At 30.1% G+C, this 16,481-nt stretch overlaps 1 protein-coding gene and 1 long non-coding RNA gene across 8 annotated transcripts in view; one reads left to right on the top strand and one right to left on the bottom strand.

Moving 5' to 3' along the window:
* The window catches only part of LOC117215583 (moesin/ezrin/radixin homolog 1), a 35,730-nt gene that overhangs the window by 6,952 nt on the left and 12,297 nt on the right, over window positions 1–16,481 (bottom strand). Inside the window, exons 1-2 of one of the 7 annotated variants that reach the window (XM_033461936.1) lie at window positions 7,164–7,654; window positions 5,276–5,308 (exon numbers count right to left, since the gene is read on the bottom strand). The exons of 2 other annotated variants lie outside the window; for them this stretch is intronic. The gene's annotated coding sequence lies outside the window, so the exon portion shown is untranslated. Of the gene's footprint in view, window positions 1–5,275; window positions 5,310–7,163; window positions 7,655–7,731; window positions 7,744–16,481 lie in introns of those variants that run through there. 4 more of the 7 variants (XM_033461938.1, XM_033461940.1, XM_033461939.1 and 1 more) reach the window with 4 other exon arrangements.
* On the top strand, window positions 1,259–7,894 carry LOC117215590. The gene is made up of 2 exons (XR_004489149.1): window positions 1,259–2,159; window positions 5,580–7,894. It is a non-coding gene; the product is annotated as an uncharacterized LOC117215590 (long non-coding RNA).

Here is a 16,481-nt window from a genome sequence, read left to right as displayed (position 1 = left end):
AGTACTATGTTTATTTATATTTTAACTAGGGCCCATTATTTTGATTAATGTGATTAATTAATGTGCGAACATCGTAATTGTTTTAAAAATACATTCTTACTGAATATTTGCGTTATTAAAAACAAGTGAAAGTATAAGTAACAAATTTACAAAAGATACGTCAGAATAAATACCTTTAACTTTGACAAGATTCCTCACAGACTTTCAAGGTAACAAATGTCATTTAATCAAAGTGTCTCCGTTACGATTTATGCTACATATGTGCATTTCTTACAATGAGTACCATTCGATTATATGTAGGTAGAACGTTTATGAAACACAATAGCATGTCTGAATAAAATAAAACAAACGCTTTTACTTTAAATTGAAGGAATGATTTAAAAAGAAAACAAACAAAATACAACGACTTTTAATTATAAGAATAAGTAACTGATGCTGTTAAATAATATATTTGAATATTTGTAGCTCATAATACAAAATATTGCAGACTTATTATAATTATGTACTTCAATATCAACTAAAATGCGAAAGAAGAAAAGAAAAGGAAATGGATAATTGTATTTAAAATGAAAAATTTAAGCACAAATTGAAAATGAGACAATCCTGTTAAAAGCGTTGTTAATGAATGTCATTTAAAATCGTTAAGTAATATTATCCACATCTTTGTATTGCCGATGAAAATCAAGTTTGATTAAAATAATTATTGTAATACTTGACAAATTCACTTTGAAGTGGGATTTATCTGTCAATAATCAATAAGCACGAAGATACTCGTTATTTAAAGTAAAGTAATTTATTTAGTAAAGCGGAAACAGTTAGCTACAATTAAAGGAAGTAATGGAACAGGTAAATCTATACCAATATTGATATTATATTAATTTTTAATAAAAATGTACATTTTAATATCAACATTAAATTCATTGTATCTACAACTTATAAAAAGGGTTGCACGTTTTAATTAAAATTAAAAAATCCAATAAATAGATACAATGATGTTAGAATATTAAAACGATTCTCATTCAATATTGTTATTTGACGTCCGTAATTTTTACAAACAAATTTTACGACGACTATACAAACATTTTATAAAGGTAAAACATTGTCGCAAACTTTAAGATCCGTTATAGATGCGATAATGTACAATTATATCTGTGATATCTATAAATCCTTTAGATATTTATATTCTACAGATACATTGCTAGTATATCTTTTCTTTTTCATTTTTATACAGAAATATTTTACTTTTTTTCGGATACATTTGATATAAAAGATATATTTATTACTCTACGTTTCCATTAAAAGATCTGTCAAATAGTGGAATCATCCACTTGTATGTCTACTTTTAACGCAAAATGTAAAAAATTGCTTCTTTGAATTTCAAAAACCAAATAAATTGAAGCTGTATTTTTGGATTTAAACAATTTTAAAGATTTAAAAAAAGAGAATAAAAATTCATGAATGTTGCGTATCTATGAAAATTTGAGTAAACCTGACAAATAATTAGGAAATTATTGAAATCTTTAAGAATTATTATATTACTTGAAACAATATCTAGTACACGTATTATATTTATTATTACACATATTATATTCCGTACATAGTTTCGTTCGAATAGAATAGAATGCACTTTACCAGTCGATCGTTAATTTTGATCTGATCGAAACATTAAAATTGTTCTATTTCGAAACTCGCATTAGTATGTAAATGAGGAATAATTATAGGAGTTGGCAGTAAAGCGAGTAAACAGACACGGTCTCCAGTCATGCTCGACTCTCGTAACTGCTCGTAACACACGCTCGAGCGTTGGGAATGCGGAACCGCATCCGCTTGGGGCTTATGTTAGACAGTTCATATACGGAAGTGTCAATCGAATCTGTAGACACGGTCGCCTTGACCGCGGCTGACGTCGCAGTTCAATGCCGGTGTAACGCGACTTTTTTATTATTATTATTAATATTGCTGCGCGGTTGCATAATTTCACGGATAGGAACAAGGAACTGGCAAACAACAGGAGGAAGAAAAAGAAACAACATGATGGACATTGAGAAGTGCGTGGAAATTGCAGGTATAAGCGTGCAGCAAACTTTGAGAGGAATTATCGATGATAACATGTTGTTAATTCTTTAAATCAGTGATGGCCCCTGCTGTGCTGATAAGAAGTAAGTAGTGAAATTGGAAATAACGGTAAAATATAAAAATAGAAAACACGAATATTAGAGTTAATATAGAGGAAACTGTATTTCGTTATATATATTAATTAATGATTTCTTATTATTGTATGGTGCACTACTATAATGCTATAAGTGTTTAACGAAATTATACCAACTGTTATACTTTTATCTTTGCCATTAGTTATTTACTTTATCGACTAATAACTGAATAGAAAATTTCTTTTCATTCCTGGCTTCATTAGGTTGGTAAAAAAGAAACGAATTAAGCCTTTCCTTACGAGGTATGACTATGGAAAATTCAATCGAATTGAAATATAAATGTAATTTTGCAAGTTTTTATTCGTTTCTACATGTTGCTACATTTTCAAACGCTTTGAGAATTTTTCGAAACGTCTTGGAAAAATTTTGTTATGGAAGTAGTGTTGTTACAACTATGTTACAATAATCGAGATTTCTATATAATTCGATAATCCAAAAATTTCTTCATACTGTGATTAGTTTATAAATTAATAGGAAAAACACGCAAGTTGCAACGTTATTATGAATATCTCTTTATGAAAGTATAAATGGAACAATGATTATAGATGCGGATACCGATTAACTATTTATTTTCCACCAACCCGATAATTACGTCTACCGTAGTTAATCATTAAATGCATTTCCTTATAATATTGTGACACATCATTTACTTCTGCACAGCTTTACCGTTGCTCTTGAAACATATGATCATAGAGTTATGGCAGTATTATATCTAGAAACTATTTATTAAAATATTTAATACTGATTTCATAACACATATATGTATTTAAAAGATATTCCTTTCTCTGTGAGAGTCGCGTGTGTATTGTTAATTTAGTAAGAACAAAGTAAGGAAAATGTAATGTAAATGTTGTGTAACGTTATTAAAAAATATAAAGATATAGTAATACAATGCTCATATAAAAAACATACATATCAAATTATTGGAACATCAGAAATGTACGAAAATATTAGATACTCTAAAATCAGCAGTAAATGAAAAACTCTACTAATTAAACAAACAAACTAAATGAAAAGAAGAAAATGTCCACGATTTAAGAAATATAGTTCATCATGGTACTGTAAATAGTTCAATTTCAACTAATTTGATAAAATTGTAGATATCTAGATGGAGAGAAAAATGCAGTGAAGAAGCATCGAACAAATTCATAGAATCCCTTTCATAACTACAATTTTACGAAGCGAATTTAATAATGCAAATTGACTGAACTAAGATTGCAAATGAAATATTACATTAACGGAGTATTGGTATCCTTGATGAACTAAGGAAATAAAAACTAGCAGAAATTTAATTTAAAAAGAGTTTCCCAATACACTCGACTTCTTCGTAATGGCAATTTAAAACTTTATAGATAATGATTATCGTTAAAAATGCATTTATTAAACACCAATATTATCATAGTCATATATTTACTTAAGTTAGAAGAAAATTCTAATTAATACAATAAATATTAAATGACGATATTAGAAAAGACATATTTAAAAAATTCACTCAAAATTTATATACATGTATACATATGTGCTGATTGTACTCTTTGAAAGATTAAAATTTACATAGCACTGTAATTTTTTCAACTATTAATATGATATGAATTGCACAATAGTTTATTCTATGGAAAATATGTAGCTAAATATTTCTTTTTTATAAATCAATGTTATTAACTACATTCTCGCTGTATTCAATGAATTCATTAGCAAAATAATCGGAACATGACTCTGCATATGTCTATAATGTTTGCAACTCTTAAGAGATGGAAATATAAGACTACAAAAATATAAAAGTAACATAATAACTATCAATGATCGTAAAAGAAACAACCATTTTTCGTTTAAGAAGAAAAGAATTCAACTACACTGATAGTTTAGTTCTAGCGATTATAAAAGATCTATGGTAATATCCTTGCAATGTGTAATGTAATAATTTTTCATTTATTGTCACATTCAGAATAACAGACGATTACTAAAACTATTTAAACTTTTTAACATACAATGAATGTAGAGCGACAAGATTAAACATTATCGGGTCCTATATCTATACATACAAGATAACTATAGTAAATGTGCAAATCATTTTGAATTGCTATAATGAAAATAAATTAATTTTGATAAAGACAAAAAATGCATTTAAAGATTAACAAAGAGTGTTAATTATTTAATAAGACTTACTAATTATATTAATTATCCCTGTTGGAATTAAATAACATAGATAGAATAAATAATAAGACTGGGCGATAATTATAATCACTCAAGATAGTTTGTTCGAATGAAAAGTAAGAAGTACGTGTTAATTCTTAAGAAAATAAACGTTCGTCGAGTAATTTGCCACAGCAATTGTCAATTGGTAGGCCATGGTCATTTAGTTTCCGTTCGATGACACTAACAAACTCTCGAAGTGAATGCGTGATGGGAAAAGCAGCAAATTGCAGTGTTTAACCTGCATTAGTATATATACACATAAGGCGTTTCTTTAAGCGCCGAGATATCGATCCTCGATCAATTATTATCAACTGTTTCTATAAATTCATATGAATCTATGAAGTAAATGTATGTGCCTGCAATTGATCAATTTGTTTCAATCCGCGATTAATTTTGTTAGTTTACCGTTGAACAAGTCTCACATACATATCGATATCGATATGTATCTCTTAACAAGGAAAAATTTACTTTTTACTTTACTCGTCATACATATATAAACTCTGTAACGTACATCATACACAAACGCAGTCTTTTATACGCGAAAAATAGGAGCAATTAAATCTTACTCGGTTAAAATAATGCGAGTACAATTTGGCAAAGCAGAGTTTGCCTCGGGGAATAAAATAAATGGATTAAATAAGCAGGGATTGTTTGTCAATATCGAGCAATCTCCCGAAAACGTGTTACACTGGAAAATCTTTTCTCCATTCCAAAATGCTAAGACGTTAATGTTTTTATGTTATTGCGTAATGCGGAAGTTTGGTGAAACAGCAGGTTATCATTTAGTTCGAGGATTTTAATCTAGGCGCTGGGACAATTATCTTTCGGTTCGCGTCTACGGGTTTAGAAAACTTTAATTGCGGTCTTACGTGCCAGAATTTTCGAAGGCCACACGGAACCACCTGCAATTATTTGCCAATATTGTCAAATACTGCTCTTGTCTTGCGATTTCGCTGACGTCGAAAATGAAATCGATAAAGGACAGTTCGAGATTGTTTGATAATTAGAACGGAATAATAAGACATCGATTTAACTTACCGTTAGTCATCCTCAATTATTATAAATAAGATATTTCCTATAGTTGCTTAATAATGTTTCTTGCTCACGTAAAATTACATATCTCGTTAATTTCAATTTTACGATTCGAATGACCTTTAATTTCAGTTTTTACAGTTTCATTTGTAGGAACACAAAGAACAAAAAACTTTCACAAATTACAATTTTACCTTCGTCCTAAATCGATTCATTATCGACAAAGTAGGTATGTATTGTCATTAGAACAACTAAAAAATTACTAAATGTTTTTTATATATAATTAACATATCAAACTTTGTGAAAAGATGTTTGCACGAGGCAAACCGTCAGGGAAACCGTCATCATTAATCAAGATACTAACTTAATCCTAGAACTATAGAGTGGCTCACACAAGTATTGCAACATCCATAGAAACCTTTGTGTGTGTTTCTATAACTAACAATAAGTGTTCAGATACTTTGGACAGCCACGTGGTATTACAATTGTAAGTATGTTTCTCCTCTATTTAGTGTTCCAACATTATATTATTATTATTCGAATCATTTAAATGTAAATCCATAATTATCTCAATGTGAATTTATAATCGTTTCAATATAAATTCATAATCATCTCAATGTGAATTCAGAATCATTTAAATGTAAATTCATAATCGTTTAAATGTAAATTCATAATCGTTCAATCTTTAATTTGAAGCAAGCTGTACGCTAACTACGAAAAGTAACTGTATAACAATGTCGTTATAAATTGTTTCGATGTACGCGTATGCTTTCCAAAACATGCCTCTCCGATCTGAAGCGAAATATGCTATTGCACGATAGACGTTAGGAACGTGCTGCAAGGACATCGATAAATCACACTAGTCATGATTTAAAAACGTTATGCTGTAGTACCGTGAAATTATAACAAAAGTACGTGTAAATAACTAATTACTCCATGTCATTACAATATACGGTAAATGACAATACGTGAATGATGCTGCTCCTCTGCAGTCGTCCTATCGAGTATAAGTGTACAAACAAATTAGAAACAACGAACGTTGTAAAGCGTAAGGGTACCGATTAAAAGCAGGAAACCGACGTTCCACTAATGATTACACTGGTTAACAGCTGGAATCTATTCTAGGTCTAGTTCTAATTTTGGCGTACCTTGTTATGTCTCTAATCGAGGAATTTAAGCGATAAACGATATAAATGTCGAAAAATAAAGAAACTCCTGTTGCTCATTTCGGACAAAATAAAACATAATTTGGAATTTTATTCTTCAAATTCAAACAAGATTTATTACACCGCAACTGCTTGAAAAATAAAAAACTCCTTGCAAATCTGAAGCATTCAATTCATTACATGAAAAACTAACTTTCATATTCGTACATATTAGTGATGGTTTATTATTTATCTCATAGCAAAGATCACACACCTATATTTTAATTCCGTTGAATTCCGTATTTAAAGATTCCCCGATATTAATAAAAAATTGCGTCACCCAAGTATGACGCTGTGAAACAATTTTATTATTTCACTACATAGTTAAACGCGAATCGCTTGAGGACTTATCACGACGATCACGAGTAAGTAACATTTATGATTGTTCGTGCATCGTATAAGTATAAATGTAAAACGAGTGATCTTGAACTTATAATTAACAGTGCCCTCGTACGAGTATAATTCGAAAACATAATGTGCAACATGATTTATCACGCTGATTAAACTCGTGGTAACTTACCCTAGACAAGAACGGAAGTAGTCCACTCTTCCAGTTGTTAGTATTGCGGTTGGCATGCGTTCAAAGAATGAAAATACGATAAAGTTTAAGTATACGAACAAGCTGATTGAATTATCGGTCACATGCTTGTCTTTAAAATTAATGTGTAACACATATCAACCTCGTCGCATAAGTAAATGAAACAATGGTTAAACGAGTAAATAGAAGATCATAGAAGAACACATTAATTTCAAAGATTGTCCGTGCGCTTGGAATCATCCCTGTGGAGGATAAAACACCAAAGCTGCCTGCTATATATATTTATTAACCACCTAATGCACATACCCGTGATATATATGTACATACATACAGCATCGTGAGTAATTACAGACTCAAACATATTTTCTGCATTATCTCTTCAATATTTTTAGGAAACCACTAATCATGCCTAGATATGTTAAGTGAAATTGTCTTTGTAAAAGGAAAATTCAACGCTAAAGGATATACTAGGAGATGGTACATGGCAAATTATTGCCTTTCGTAACTAAAATAGAAAAAGAAAAAACAATTTTTCAACGAGACAATGCACCTATTTATACAGCCGCCGCTATAAAAATTCGGTTTCAAGATTTCGGACTAGAATTATCATCTATGGCCAGTATTGAATTCTGATCTGAATACGATCGAGAACCTATGGAGAATTCCAGCGAGAAAAGTTTACGACTAGGACAAGCTACCTCTAGAAAATATCGTGGAACTTAAAAAAAGAATAAAATCTGCGTGGGCTGATATTCAAGGCGTTACTTTAAATAAGTTAAAGGATAGAGTACTTAATAGATTAATAGAAATAATAAAAAATAAACAAAAATCCACTAAATACCGAACGAAGACGTAACAAAATTAACATTAAGTTTATATTTCTTCTCAGCTAAAAACACAGTTTTAAGAGAAAATTTCATTTTTCCCAGACTTCGAGAGGAGAAATTGTTTGTTTGTTGTATCTTCAATTTGCGTTTTAACATGAAAAATCTAAAAATGGAATGGAGTTTATAATTATCCACGGCACTGTACATTACGGGCATATCTCGCAAATTTGCTCATTTTAACCACTCATCTTTAGGAATTTAGACTATGACATCTTATACTAAAATATACAGCCTACTATTTTAACAATTTCTAAAGTAATAAAACTTATCCTAAATCTCCAGTTTCATCGTGTGTTCTCTATTACTCGATATCAATTAACACCTATTAAGTAAACATTCATCACCTATTAGGTAAACGTGTAACTCTTTTTCAGAACGGAATTTCTTGTAATGGAAAAGTTTCATCATGCATTTTCCATTATTTTTACAGATCCGTACATGGAATATACATAATGCTATGTTATATATCTTATGAAGATATAAATTAAATATAAGTTAAACTAAAAGAGGCTTACGTTAAGGTTAAGGAATTATGCTGAGATTCTTTGATCTTGCCATCAAATGATCAGATTTCTAGGAAAAATAATACCTCAATTATTAATGTTTCGCAAACAAAATGTTGACGAAATTAATTCGTCAATAACCTGGAAGTGAAGAAAAACAGTTTAAATTTTAGACCGCTGTTGTGTAGCACAGAGCTACTAAGCTGATATACAAGGTGGTCTAAAAATCTACACAATCCTTCAGACACTTGCGATAGTCGAGAAAAAATGTTTCGAACAAATGTTTATCAGCTTTCGATCTACTACAAATGGCAATATTATGAATTACAAAAAAAATTTCACTTCGATGAAAAATCAGGTCACCTTTATATTTGTAAATGGGACAATGCATTTCTTTATACTCCGTTCGATGCATTTTTTAATTCTCTACAGGAAGGCATTGAGGTACTTGAGTTGAAAAATGATTATTTTTAAAAATATGTTAGCTTTAATGTCGTAAAATTTGTCGTATAAAAGAGCAGGAAAACAAGTACTACTTTATCTTTCGTTGACTTTTATACGATGAATTTTAAAACATTAAAGCTAAAATATCTTGTAAACTAATCATTTTTCAACCCAAGTATCTTAATATTTTCTTGCAGGGAATTGAAGAATAATAGTATATAAAAAAATCTATTATTCCATTAAAAAAATAGAGTTCTGGACTTCTCATGAGAGCAAAATCTTTTTTAAGTCCTTAACATTGCAATTCGTAGTCGACCGAAAGCTGATTAACTTTTGTTCGAAACATCTTTTTGCCCCATTGTTATCGGAAGAGCCTGAAAGATCGTGAGGACTGATTTTTAGAGCACCCTGTATATATATACATCTTCTTAAAACTGTACTTGAAAATGTTTTAAGTCACTGCATAAATTTAGTAATGCGTTAGGCTTCAGTTTAGTTTAATTTCCATCAAAATAATAAATTGTTTACGTATATATTTCACATGGACGTTTCATTATATACCTACTTATTATTTATAATTATATTTACGCTTTTCATGTATCTAATTTTCTTCTGCAATTCTTCATTAAGTTGACTGGCCGTGGTGAGATATAACCTCTGACGCAAATTGAAAATAAGCAAAAAGCAGAATATGCGTATCGAACAAGAAAATGTATTACTATATATCACAGGTCAGTTTTTTATTTAGAATTAAATTTTTATATATATCAACCGATTTAGTGGCTTTAATAAATTTTCAATAATCAACGTTCCTGCCAAAAGAGTGCAAACAATGAAAACAATATTTAACGAACGAATGTTTCTATAACGATGAAAAAGACTGCTGTTTTGATGTAAGTCACGACATTAAGGAATGCTGATACGATACTTTAGGGCAGGGAAGAAGATTGAAACACAAGACATGTGCATAATCTCACGTTACAGATGAGGTATATCTATTATTAAATGTGTAATAAATTTTTCTTGAAGGCATAAGACGAAACACAGAAAATATTAAGAATAATGATACAACTATAAATATCATGTCTACATGTCTAATTCTTTCTGTGATACGACTAATTCGATACTTTGACTTTTCATTTTTCGTTTGTTTCCTTTCTTTTTTTTTTTTTTTTGGCGCAATTTCGCGTCTCGACATTGCCGTACATAAATAAAACTATGACCAGCAAGTTTTATCCTTATAATTCTATACCTTTCTAGTCTCTCCTACACTGATTTTCTTTGTTCAAATAACGTTAGAGATCAACAAGATTTCGAAAACTGTTTATTCTTATGGAATTAAATAAATGAGCAGCTTGCATAAATGTCTAAGTAGATATTCCCAGTGTAATGCAATTGCGAAATACGCGACATTTTTCCCGTTGATTCATACTCTGCTCGTTGTTACTATTTATAAGAGATGAGTCAATAACAGGAACACAAAGAAAGGATATTTTCACTGGGTAAAATGAATAAAAGTGATAAAGAAGCAACATTTTCGTGGGAAATTGTAATAATTATAATAAATACATTTTATGTACGTTTTTGAAAGAATCTAGTTCGAACCTCATGTCACATATTCTAGGATATATGTATTATCTATGCATGCCTATAAAAGTAGGCAAAAAAATATTTCTGATAGATTAAATGGGAAAGAAGTTAGATTAATCGCAGTCTGTGCAAGAATATACGTATGTAATAATAGAGTGATAATACAGAATAGTCGATATGTGGAAATTCTGGACTATCAAAAATGTCCTTCCAGTGCAGACCGGTCCCATAGTATAAGTAACAGCAAAGAAGATAAAAAAAAAGATGTATCGAAGAAACGCGAATGAGGTTGGCTGCACAGTTGCGGATGGAACAATGTTTGCCAATCTAATGGAACCTGCATCGTGTTACGTAATGATCGACAGTAAGAGAACGCGCGCACCTGTGTAGCCTTTTTGATTCGTGGCCTGTTGCGGAGCACCGGATAAAGGATAAAGTTAATTTCCACGGAATTTTTCGTCAGCAATTTGCCAGCTCTTCGAACTTTTCAAGCCTCTTGAAAAGTTTCAATCATAACATCTAGTCGAAGATTTATCATTAAAAATGAGCAGGAAGTGTCCAAAGCATATGTCATTGCGTAATTTCGTTTAAATATTTCCAAATAAAGTATGAAGTGAAATATTACAACACATTAATATTATACATATTAATTTTAATATTAATTAATATCATACATATTGTCATGATACTGATTACAATCTGCAAATACAACGATATGATCAAAACACATATTCAGAATTATTAATTGGTAAGTATTATTTAGGGAGTAATTGTAAAAAATTACACGGAATTTGAGGATAAACATTATTCAAGATACGAATCTAAGAAGTCGGGTTTAAAGGATTTTTCTTTCACCAGGTGCAATTGTAAAGCATGGAAGAAATTGTTACGTAATCACTGCAGACATGTAAATTCATATTTTCGTGGATGTAGTTGAGAAATGAAACTTTGACTATTACTTCATCTATTAAATATTCTAGAGAATACTATGTTTTGGATATTTCATATATTTTTGCAATCTACAAATTTGCTACAGCTGTACGAAAATTTGCAATCAAATAATTACTATAGGAGTCCCATATACTACGCTTCTCATGAAACGAGTATTAATAGCAATCGATTAAAAATTCACCCGAGTATTCGATTCATGACAGATAAGTTCCCAAGCTACGACTCCAAGAATGACACATTTCCACATAAATTGCAGTCGTTTGACCCAAATGATATATACCCACTATAAATCCAAGATAAATGTTTGATTGGTGGCTTAATATTTTGTTTTTTGATTATGTCGTTTTCTGTTAGAACAAAGTCTTGTAAATTTTATTCCGTAGATTCGAAACACTAAGTGAAAATATCAAGTGTTACAATGGAACATGTCATCTGTGTTCATATATTATTGACTTTAATCTTTTATTTGTTATCTATTACAAAAAATGTTCTACTTATAAATACATTTCTATCTATTATGTATATACTGTGGTAATTTATTTAAAATACCTCCGTTACATAATCGCACAACGTAATATCGTAACCACGCTAAATGTTATTTAAAGGCATATTTTAGAACTATTTAAATATTTTCATCGAATTCTTATGAAAATGAAACTTGGTCTTTTGCGGGCGAAAGAAACTGAAATTTCGTTTTCAAAACAAATATACTTAAATATGCATTTTCTGATGATAATAATTTGTTATATTCTTTACTTTATTTTTCATATGTGAATATAAAAGCTTAAAAAAGATATAGAACATTTTATATATGTATGTATAAGATACAGATGATCTTGTGCGTGTAACTTAAATAATTTTTGCTTAAATATTAATCTTTTGAAAAACATTGACATATACATTTATTTATTTAGACTTATTTACTAATTGTTTTAACTTATTTCAAAAGAAATAAATATTATTCCATGTAAATTTCTCAAATTAGATAAAATCCTCTCATGAATAGTTGACCTTAACACTAACCTTACCAGGCCTGGTCAAATGCACGGTTTTAAAATTTAATTTAAAATTGAACATTCATTGTTATTTCTTTTGTTCATCTAACTTTATATAAATTCTTATATTATTTGATTAATCAGTTTCTCAATTTTTATTAATATAAGAATAAATTATTTCTTTCTTTATCAACGTCCCACATCATGTGTTAATGAAGCATTTTAATTAAACTGCTAAAAAGAAGCCTGATATAATACAAACAGGTCACATAATTTATTTTTAGATCCGTTATATAATTTTTCAAAATATGATGCAATTAATCATTCTCTAGAAATAATTACAAGTACTATTATGAACTATTGTCTGTAAAATAGTTTAATATTATTGTGGAAATACATATATTCTACGATTATATATTGTGGCATATATATAGAAAAATTATTTACAACTTGTTTATTAAAACATATGTATGAATTTAACACAATATCTCTGAAAAATTGCAATACTCTTTTGTTTTTTCTTCAAAAATTAAAAAATGCATTGTGCTATACGACCAAAATCACAATATTTCTCGTTCATTTCTGTGTTTTAATACACAGCTTAAATCTATAATTTACAAAAGAGAAATAGAATGAAGATAATTAAGAATACAATGTACTGAAAGTGATCCTCACATAAGTACAGTTTTATTTTAAGAATATAGCTAATGATGCCTGTTGATAAAATAAGGCATTAACATCACTCATCCCATGAAATAATACGTGCAAAGTAATTCAAATAAGAATGCCGCATGCGACGCTCATGATTCATCGTATTCTTGTCTCATGCGCATAGTTCCTATATCAAGGGGTTAACGAGAATCAGAGAGAAAGCATAGTTTGTTGCCCGTACGATGGGCAAATCTGAATGGATGGTAACAAAATGCATAGACATCACGCGAATCAACTAACCTTCAGGCTTAACGCATACTAAGCAGGAATCAAATTTGTCTTTTATTAAATTTTTTTCGAGATCCAACGTCTAACTAGTAATTTATCGTAAGATCATTTAGCGTAATTGAATCTCCGTTAGAATCTCGGAAAATCTCAGACCATTTAAACGACTGAATCTATTAAAGCAATTTTGTTAATTTTTAAAAGTTAGAATGTAGCATTAAAACAGATAAAATAAACATGTACCTATGTATGTGTGTTATCAATTTCGATTTTTGAAGAAAAATTTGAATTTATCAATATCTCAATTATTTTTACCGATAGAAAAAATGGTTTCAAAACGAAACTAATTCTTCAGAAGAACGAACATTGTGATATGGTATGTATAATTGGTTCAAAATTTCTCGAGTTCTCGCGCTTATCGATATTTTTTTAAATGTCTTTACAAGTTATTTTTACTTTTATAAAAAAAAGCTATTAAGATATTTGTGTTTGAAAACAAATAGTTTAAAACGTATTTTAATCGTATATATTTAACACGTGCCACCGAAATTTTTAATGAATCAATTATGTGTATAACGTGGAACTTGTTGAATATAAGAATTGGAAATTTTTAGGTGGTTTTGTAGCTCTAAGATACGATGTATTTATTTGCTAGGTGACCTGATATTTCTGCATAATACTGTACATGTATGTACAAAAAGACAGACGAGATATTTGGTGCATAGATACAAAAGTGTTAACAAAGTTGAGGAAAATTACAGCATTTACGAAACGATTGTGCGTTGGTGGACAAGCTCTTGTTTGTCCAACAAATAACCGAGAGCAGTAGCACGCTTGGCAAGGCCAAGAAATGATAAAGATGACTAGTCTCTGGGATAAAGTGAACGAGTGGACGGTTTTCTTGTTTCCTTAAATGGTGTCGACGTAATGACTCATCCATCCAGCGTTATTTTCATGCAATTGACGTAACATACTCGCGGTTGGGCCGTTTTAACAAAACCAACAGCGCGCCTCGTTCGAGCACAATGCACGCATAACCTGTGTGCGCTCTGTCCTTCTCCTTTTTTCACTTTTATCACGTCTATAAAACACTAGCTGATAAGCTGGCTAAGCTACTTTGCTAAAGAACAGTCGCCGATATCTCTTCGTTTTGTAGTACAGCTCTTTGCTTTACGGAACTCTTAAGGGTAACGTCATCGATATAACGTGTCGAAACGCATAGATAACTCAAACTCTCCTGACGGACTTGCGCTTCGCCCGATAACGATCTTGCCTTCTGTATGATATATTTACGCGAAGATGATTACATCGTAGATGGCGATCGAACCGTGGCTGACTCGAGCGTAAATAAATACACCGGCTCGCGCCGGTATTCGAACGCTTGTAGACATTGACTTTTATGAGTAGTATTACCTATGTACGTTATACTTACATGTTTGAAAATTTCATTGACACTGTCAATCATTATCTTGATTATGTTGGTCAGTTGTTCGAAGTAAATCTGAAGGAATCATCCGGTTTATCATGAACCACTCAAATATTAAAAACAAAAAAAATGAATGATGCGAAAAAATGCACGACATTCTGATGGACCTATTATGCTCTTGCGTATTTGACCTTGCAGTAACCTTGAAATCTTTTATGAAAAACAGAAGATTTTTAAATAGATAACTGCATTTTTTATTGCATATCCTTGTAGCTAACAGTCTGACGTTTTCCAAGCACTACCAACTCTTACTCTTGTCACCATCCTTATAACTAACTCATACTTGTAACTTTATGATTTGACTACACTTTAAACTTCTTAATAAACTAACTTTAAAATTCAGCCTGTTGTCGGCATTAGCGTTGCCCGATGTACACTACGGGGACGTATAAAGACGTTATTCGTGATGTTACTAAGTGCCAGTGTTGATCAAAATTTTACTCGAATAACAGTAAACGAATAAAAATAAAGAATCAAATGTTATTCATCACTGATGAATAAATATCCAATCGAACAAGTACTTATCTGAATAAGAAATTAATCGTGCAGGAATTTGCCTAAATAAAAATTTGATCGAATAATTTATTCAGATAGAATTATATATTATATACATATTAATATTAATATTTTATATTATATTATTTTATATATATTATTATAATTATATTATTTTCGCTATATTAATTATATATTCTTATTATTATATTATACTTTATTTTAATATAATATTTATATGGTACATCAAGGGTAGATATGGTACTGAACGTGAGAAATATTTTCAGGCTACATTGTTGTAATATTTTATAGGTTTTTGTAACTAACTTTTTTCAAATGACAGATTAGAAAGTGTATCGTTCCTTGTAAATTATTATTTGATAAATTAATAGTGAGAATTGTACCGGTACCTGTATATACTTATACACAATTAAACAGAACAATTATTCGTATTATGCGAACAATTGTGCAATCATTAATCATAATAAATATAGAAAATAATTGTTACGAGTAACAAATAATTATTCCACTGATACGAATTTATTCCATTAATTATCTTGGATAAATATTTATTCGAAACAATTCGAATAATGCCCAACTCTACTACATATTCGTATGGCATTGTAGATGGACAAGCGCGCAATTTTCTAACGTTTCCGAAGCAGTCAGTACGAACAGATACTTTTAGGTAATACCTAAGTATTCCCTAAGGAATACACAAGTTTGTATTTTCTTGGAAATATTTGACTGTCAGCTACAAAAATATGTAATACAAAATGGAGGTCTCTATTTAAAAATTATAACGTTACCTTCGTAGCAGGTTTCAAGATCATCATAAGGTCAAACACACAAGATACATAGTATATCTCCGTGGATATCGTGCAATTTTTGTCTGAAACATTTTTTTTGTATCATTCATGTTTTTCGAGACATTTAAGCGGCCCGAGATAAACCGGACACACTCTATATAGAAGTAGAAATGACGAGATATGCATGTACATATTTAGTACATA

This window comes from Bombus bifarius, unplaced genomic scaffold (assembly GCF_011952205.1).
Source record: "Bombus bifarius isolate JDL3187 unplaced genomic scaffold, Bbif_JDL3187 scf7180000009739, whole genome shotgun sequence".
Taxonomy (NCBI): domain Eukaryota; kingdom Metazoa; phylum Arthropoda; class Insecta; order Hymenoptera; family Apidae; genus Bombus; species Bombus bifarius.
This window is presented reverse-complemented; position numbering and strand designations above follow the sequence as displayed.